Consider the following 7308-nt stretch of genomic DNA (forward strand, 5'->3'; position numbering starts at 1 on the left):
TGCAATAAAAGCTAAAAGTTATGTGAGTTTAAATTAAATTTTCATTACTCATGTCGACTTCATTCTATGGCCGCGTAGTATTGTAAAATTTCAAGTAGTCTTTAGTCATATTTTTTTTTTCTTGCTTTTTTTTTTTCTTCTTCTTGTCGTCTTCACTTATTGCCATAATCATTAAATGTAATGACCGGCTAATTATATTCGCCTAATTAAATGAGATAAATGAGAAGAAGAGCGAAAGCACAAACACTTTGAAATTAAAATTAAATGTCTTAGAAAAGTTTAATTAGCTTTCCATTTTCGATAAAATCTTCAAGAGTAGAAACTTTGAAAAAGCTGTTGATCTTCATTTGAAGAATTTTTAAAAACTGCAGTAATAGATGATTCGTACAACGAATACTAATTTATATACGTTCTAATAAGATTGCTTCTTGCTGCAGCTGCAGTGGGAATGAATGTTATTCCGAAGTTGAATCTGCAAAAACTATTCCCTCAAAGCTGTCATTTAATTCCAAGGTTATTGCAATTTATATTTATTTTAGGAAGTTATACTTTCTCAAACGGGTCGAAGTTATGTCTCTACGAAAATTCCAAAAAAATATTGCATAGAATTCAAACGCCAACGAAGAATGGAGATGTACTCATTTTATCATAACATTTGCGGTACCTAAAAGGAAGCATCCTTATAAAGTACGTATACTCTTCTTCAGTGTGAAATTCTGAATTGATCTACTTATGTCTGTCCGTCTGCATGGTTAGTTTTTGACGCTTTCCTGCTCACAAAAATAAACACATCCACTTCAAATTTGATAGGAACATTAGAAAATGGTCTTGGTGGGTAAAATGGTCTAAATTGATCAAAGAACGTGCCACATGATGAATGAATTGTGATGGCCACGCCTGATTCAACTTCAATAGAATATAATATTCTTATTTGCTTTTTTTTTCCTTTCTTTATATGCTTTTCGAATGCTACAGTTTATGTCCCGTAGTGAACTATGCAAACTACAAGCAAAATACATCTTGAGGTCAAACGTTGAATATAATGTGTTACCGAAGATAATTAAGTGTAAAAAGTGCAAGAAATTTGTTGACTATCTAAACAACCTTAATTACGCGTTCCTAAACAGAAATGAAGGCAGAAATGCATTACGGAATCATAAAGAATGTGCTCTAGTTAGTGAAAGCAAGCCATTTTGAAATATACATAAATTTCAAAGTAAAGACGCCATGTCATGGCATTCGTTCGAGGTGGTATGCTTTCGTTATCTAATAATAAAACACAAGATTTCGCAAAAAGATTTCTAGAAAGTCTAGAATATAGAAACTATAATCCTTATAACATCTACAGTGAGGAGAGCTTGCACGCCTGACCTCAATTTCAGTTCAAGTCTCGAAGACGGACGAGATAATTGATGATTTTGTTAAATGTTTGGTACGTCAAGCGCGTCGCAGACAATATCCAGACTTGGATGACATCGAAAACATAGCTTTGAAAAACATTTCTTATAAACGAAATCGATTTTTCACTTGCATAATAAACCCATGCATCGATATCTAATATTTTTCAAATGGAAACGGGATGGAGTTCTTACTATTTCTAAGCAAACTCTAACCAGAGGTTTCTGTTTGTAGATTTTTCCTTGCTATATACATCATATAAATTGTATAAATTCCAAGTATCTTCTTCTTCTTTGAAATTATGATGACGTTGCGTGGGATAAAGCAACCATGTAATAAGAAAGTAAACAGTTCAGGTTAATTTACTTTTACTACAATAAAACTAAACTTCAAATCTAATTAAGAAATAATCTCATCCAGGCAAATTCTAGAAATTAAATTCATTTTACTATCAATGAGATTTCAGAAGAAGCAGCAAATTGATCAAACTTACGTTTATCTTCCTTTTTCACAGGCAGTTTCGACTTTTGATTATCTCTTCAATTGTCCAAGCTTCTAAGAGGGTGTAAAGTTCTAAGCGGTTGGAAAGTTCGGATCGCCGCCACGTAAAGAAATGTTTTGTATCTGATGGAATTTGAAACGGAAGCGTGCATTACAAGCTGCTCCAATCTAGCTACTTTCCACTTACTTAACCACGTATGCGACGAAGGTACGCAATTCAAGTAAAGTAAGGCATCAAGAGTTGCCAAAAGGTGAAAGAGCTTAACTGAATAGTTTTGATCTACTCAGCGTAAAATACGTTGCCATGTTTGATTACCATTTCCGTCCCTCTCTACTAAGCTGAATTTATAATTGGTTCAATGTTTCGTCAAGAAATTCCAGAAATTCTGTAGTGTTGGTTCATTTAAAATACAACAATGTATTCGAACTGTTGTTGAAATGGTGTTCCCAAGTTTGTCCGTTACCTTAAATTTTTTCCCCTCTTCAGATTTTACGAAGTAATATACCAATTATCGGTGTATTTGTGATCAGAGAGTACTTTCACCTTCAAGCTTCCCCTTTAGAAGTACATTAAAAACAATGTAAAGACTGAAAAATTCTTACACTGAATGGAAACTTTCGTCTAGCTGATTCTTCGGGTTAGCTCGCAGGGCTATTCAGATGTTCGGCTATTTATTCTACTGTCCGGGAGCACTTACCTTGCCGAGCATATCTTACATAAGAGAAATATATACATGTATAAAGACAGTAATATCTTTACAAAGAATATATGGAAGATGGAACAAATGTACAAGATAATTCAAGATAATATATATATACATGTATTAATATACTTAAACTAATATAATATGAGGTTGAATAATAAAAGAATATGCATTGTAAGGTTGAAAGAATTTAAATAATTATCATACAAAATAAATATCATGTATGTGCAGAAAATGGGTGACGACAGACGTGTGTGACCAAAACGACCCCGAGATTTTGATTTTCACAATATGCATTTAAAAAGTTAAACTTCTCAGTCAGCTTTTGCGACTTGGCACTGCTAATAATAGTCAAAGAGCGAACTAAGAATTGAAAATAAATTAATTGTAAGTTTGATATCTATTTTATCCACATCTTAGCCAGTCGTTGTTGCTTCCCGCATAACATTTGCATTAAATTAACATAACTAACTGCATTGAGGAGGCTGAACATGGCTTTTTCTTTTGCAGAAAGTGTTTAGAAGAGTGAATGAGGCAGGGGAACGATTTGAAAATGCTCTTTGGATTGCGAATGCTAAATGTTTGCTTCGTGAGCAAGGGGGAGGTAATCATAAATTTCTAGGTAATGTCCAAACACTTCCCCTTCGAAAGAATATTTAACATTACCAATATTTGTTGAACGGTTTAGAGTTGTGGACACAGGTACTTTTTAACAGATAATGTCTTACAATTTTGTTGTAGACGAGAAGGTACATTGGTCCTAAGATTTATGCCTACTTATGTATACAAATTATATGTATGTATATGCACAAATATATATAATAGGTATGTAGATATCAAGGCTACCGCAAAAGTGATGGGAAAGGTCACATAGCGTTATGCGTCCATGGTCGTTTTAGTGTAGGGTAGTGACGTTACTACACTCCGCAGAGCTTTTCAAGTTTAGTACACAAACATATTGACAAAGAGAGAAATTTAAATAACCATTAATCACTTTTAAAGCAAACATAAAAATAATCATTAAATACAATGAAGGATTTCGATAGATTCATTTCATGTCATATATAATTTATCGTTGCTTTGATAATCTCAGATAACCTTAAAAATGAACAACCAATACTTTCATACTAGAGTTAATTAAAATTTACATTTCAGAAAGTTTTTATTTTCTCCCTTGCCAAGGGTAATTAACTATTTTTTGTTAAATATTTGCATTTAATTATTATAATATCGAAACTTTTTAATAAATAAACTTTTTGTTATTGCAATAAGTTATTCTCTTGCTTGGGAAGATAACTGGTTGAATAAGTTTTTGGAAATCAATAAAAATTAATCTAAAGCAACTAACTAATGCTCAAATAATGAAAAAAAAAAAAGTTTTTCTTTCCGGAAATATGCAGAGTAAAGAACGAAAATAAAAAAAAAAAAAGGAAAAAACTAAACAAAATTCTAACGCATAAGAAGTATTTGGAAGTAAGAGTAAAATGAAAAATCAAAACTTGCGAATAGTTATTCAAGCATAGATTTGGCTTCTCTCATATTGTTTTCCCCTAATAGCCTCAAAAGTGTGCCGTGACTAACTTGTTCAACTGTTTCTAAACAAGTTGTGCTGTTAAAATTTTGAAAATGCCGTATACCGTAGAGTATGGTATAACAGTAGTTTTGTAAAGAGATAAAAGCTAATGCACTCTCCATATCTCTCCCTCTTACTCACCGGACGGTTTTCTTTGTAGTTACAAACAATATGAAATTTTTGGAAACTAAGTCTTGCATACAGGATAACAAAGCAGGCCACTTCTGAAAGGATAATTTAAAAATGCTATGCTTAAGAAAAGGACTTTGCGTTGGCCAGCAATTAACTATAGAAACTGGAAGCAAAGATGTTGTCAAAAAACCTTGTCATAAAAATTGTATTCTATTAATCCACTTCGAAGAGAATCTAAGGCAGCCATAGCAAAAAGTTTTTTAACTAGTTAGCAAGCTCGACGTATTGTAAAACTTACTTATGAAGAAAGTTAAGCCACTTAAAAATGGCAATTGTCGATAAGTATTGACCTTTCATTTTTCATTTAGTAATTGTTATAGTAAACCTTGGTAGGTAATGCCTATATGGGCAACATTAACTGTAGCACCGTATACCATTTTTTAGAACGCTATAAAGAATGTCCATTGCATTGTCAAAAATGCACTGAATATGCTTTAGTAGTAGGATGAAATCTGTGCTTGTGTATTGGAGCGGACAGACAAATAAACATAAAAAGTCAACTATGTATGTATCATACAAATGCGTCAATGATTTATGCATGACATGGTAATAAAGTTTGTAACCGTTTGCGAGGCAGTAAAATGGAAATATGCATAGACATGCTGTTTGTAAAACATATACGAAACTCGTCTATTCTTTTTGCGCCTTTTTTCTATTTCTCTTTGTTTGTTTTTGTTTCTTGTTCAATATGGTCCATAAAAAGTGTGTATATGCGCTTCAGCATAAATTGAATTCATCGGTTGGGTAAATAGAACAACAACAGACACACGTTAGGTTGGTTGGTTTTGTTGCGCATAACCGATTGATTAGCTCGCATTTAAGAACTTCTGTTTAGATATCGCAACGACGGTAGTGAAATACCTACCGGGTTTAATAGCTTTAATTTGAATTGTGGAAAAAAAATGCAGGGGAGAGAGTTACTTGACCGCCTGCATGCATGAGTGAACAAATTCAAACGTATGGTTAATATTTATACAAAAGATATCAACATTTAAAAAAATTGATCAAAACCGAAACTAATCTCCTGACAGTCTTTTAGCTGCTGATATCTACGACATTCGTTCGGAATTTGAATACGTTACTCGAGAGTAAATTTTACCATCGAAAGGGTATCCATTTGACGTTAAGAAACACGCATATGGGTATATTCTGACATTGTGGTTGATCGCTGGTCATAAAACAAAACAATGTGCATTTTTCCCATAGTTGTTTAAGTTTTTTTTCAATTTTGGTGTTCCTAAGGAATTGTTGAAAGAACACGCACTCCGCACTCCGATAACAGTTTTGTTATAAAGCAGGCTTCTTAAGTCTCTCAAGGTTTGCAGAAAGAATGCCTTGTGACTTGTGAAGTCGACAGCTATCGCGATTTCTAGACATCGACAGCTACAAACCGGCCTCCGATTTACATCGCCTTTAGTTTTATTTACAGAGGGCTAAAGAAAAACGATCACCAAAATTATAACATGTTTTAATTCTCTCTGTCCGTAAGTATGGTGTATATATTGATTTTTTTCTTATCCGAAAGTAACGTATGCTGTAATGAATTGGAGCTTGGTCGGAACGTTGCTCGCGTTGCTCACTGCGCTTCTCATGAGAAATTTATCATTATCCAGACTGATTGATGTGCTTTGAAAGCGGGTAACTAAAATGCGGAAAAATCATCATCTAAAATATCAGACTCAACCATCGGACAACTGTATGGCAGGGATGCCCTATTCTGTGATTTAAAGCTGGTCTAATCTCAGCCGAAAACAGCTGAGAGAATTTGCCCTCTTCCCCAATGTCGCTGTCATTGTGCCAACTTAAACTAGTAAAGGCCCATTACAGATTCACTTGCCATAGGTTCGATGAATCCAAAATGAAAAGCGGACTGCGATCCTTAGAATAGTTTTAAATATTCTGAAGTATACATATCAAGCATTTCCGTTTATAAAGACACACGTATCGCTATGCCTAAAATCTTAAGAAACAGCTTCACAAATGTGTTCTAAATCCACTCTGCAATTTCTATAGACCATACAGTCAGTATACAACTCTACACACGATATTCATTTCCTTGCAGATAGAAAATATTTGAAAGCATGCCATTAAGCTGATTTAGTGGCCGTAGTATTCTGAAAGTAATTACACATAATAACGTATTTCTTGAAGAAATAAAATACATATAAGTCCATCTTCCCTTACGCTCACGTGCTTACGGTCACCTTAATTAACAAAGGCAAAGAAAATTTTCAATTTGTTTCTTGTGCACTATTCATTAAGAACGCGCCAATATGCAGAAAGATTTCATATTTGACAAGCAAATGAATTCTTATCAGATATTTCTACAAGTAATGCTGCAACGAAACTTTTAAATTTTCTATGCTTTTTTTAGCATTTCTTTTGTAAAATAAAAAATTCTAATAGCAGACAGCAAATAACTCAGAATTTAATAGGACCTTCTAATCTCCCAATCTGAGCCCACACCTTGTCCCTCCTTCTTCACTTATGACAAAATGAAAACAGTCATTGCAAAAAAAAAAATTGGACACAAAAGCAGAATGTCATAAGTGCTTAAGTTGGTTAGTTAGTTTTACTTACTCGTAAGAGTTTAGTTTACGCTCTATTGACTCATCAGCATATTTGATTTTTGAAAAATTAACCAAAAGTTCGCAAACCTCATAGGTAATCAACCTTTTGTATTATTTAAGCGTTTCAGGTTTCAAAAATTCGCACAACATATTAGAACGAGAGTTGAAAGTACATAGAACTATGGCAAAATGAACGCAGTGTTATATATTGCTTTAGAGTCCATAAACTTTATAAGAACAAAAAGCAAAAAGGATGACAAAAATAGTAAGTTTATTAACTATCATATTTATAACACATACAAAAATGCATGCTGAAAAGTTTCACCTAAAAACTCATTTATTTTCTGCTGCATGGTGTGCCATAAAGAAA

This window comes from Glossina fuscipes, unplaced genomic scaffold (assembly GCF_014805625.2).
Source record: "Glossina fuscipes isolate IAEA_lab_2018 unplaced genomic scaffold, Yale_Gfus_2 26, whole genome shotgun sequence".
Taxonomy (NCBI): domain Eukaryota; kingdom Metazoa; phylum Arthropoda; class Insecta; order Diptera; family Glossinidae; genus Glossina; species Glossina fuscipes.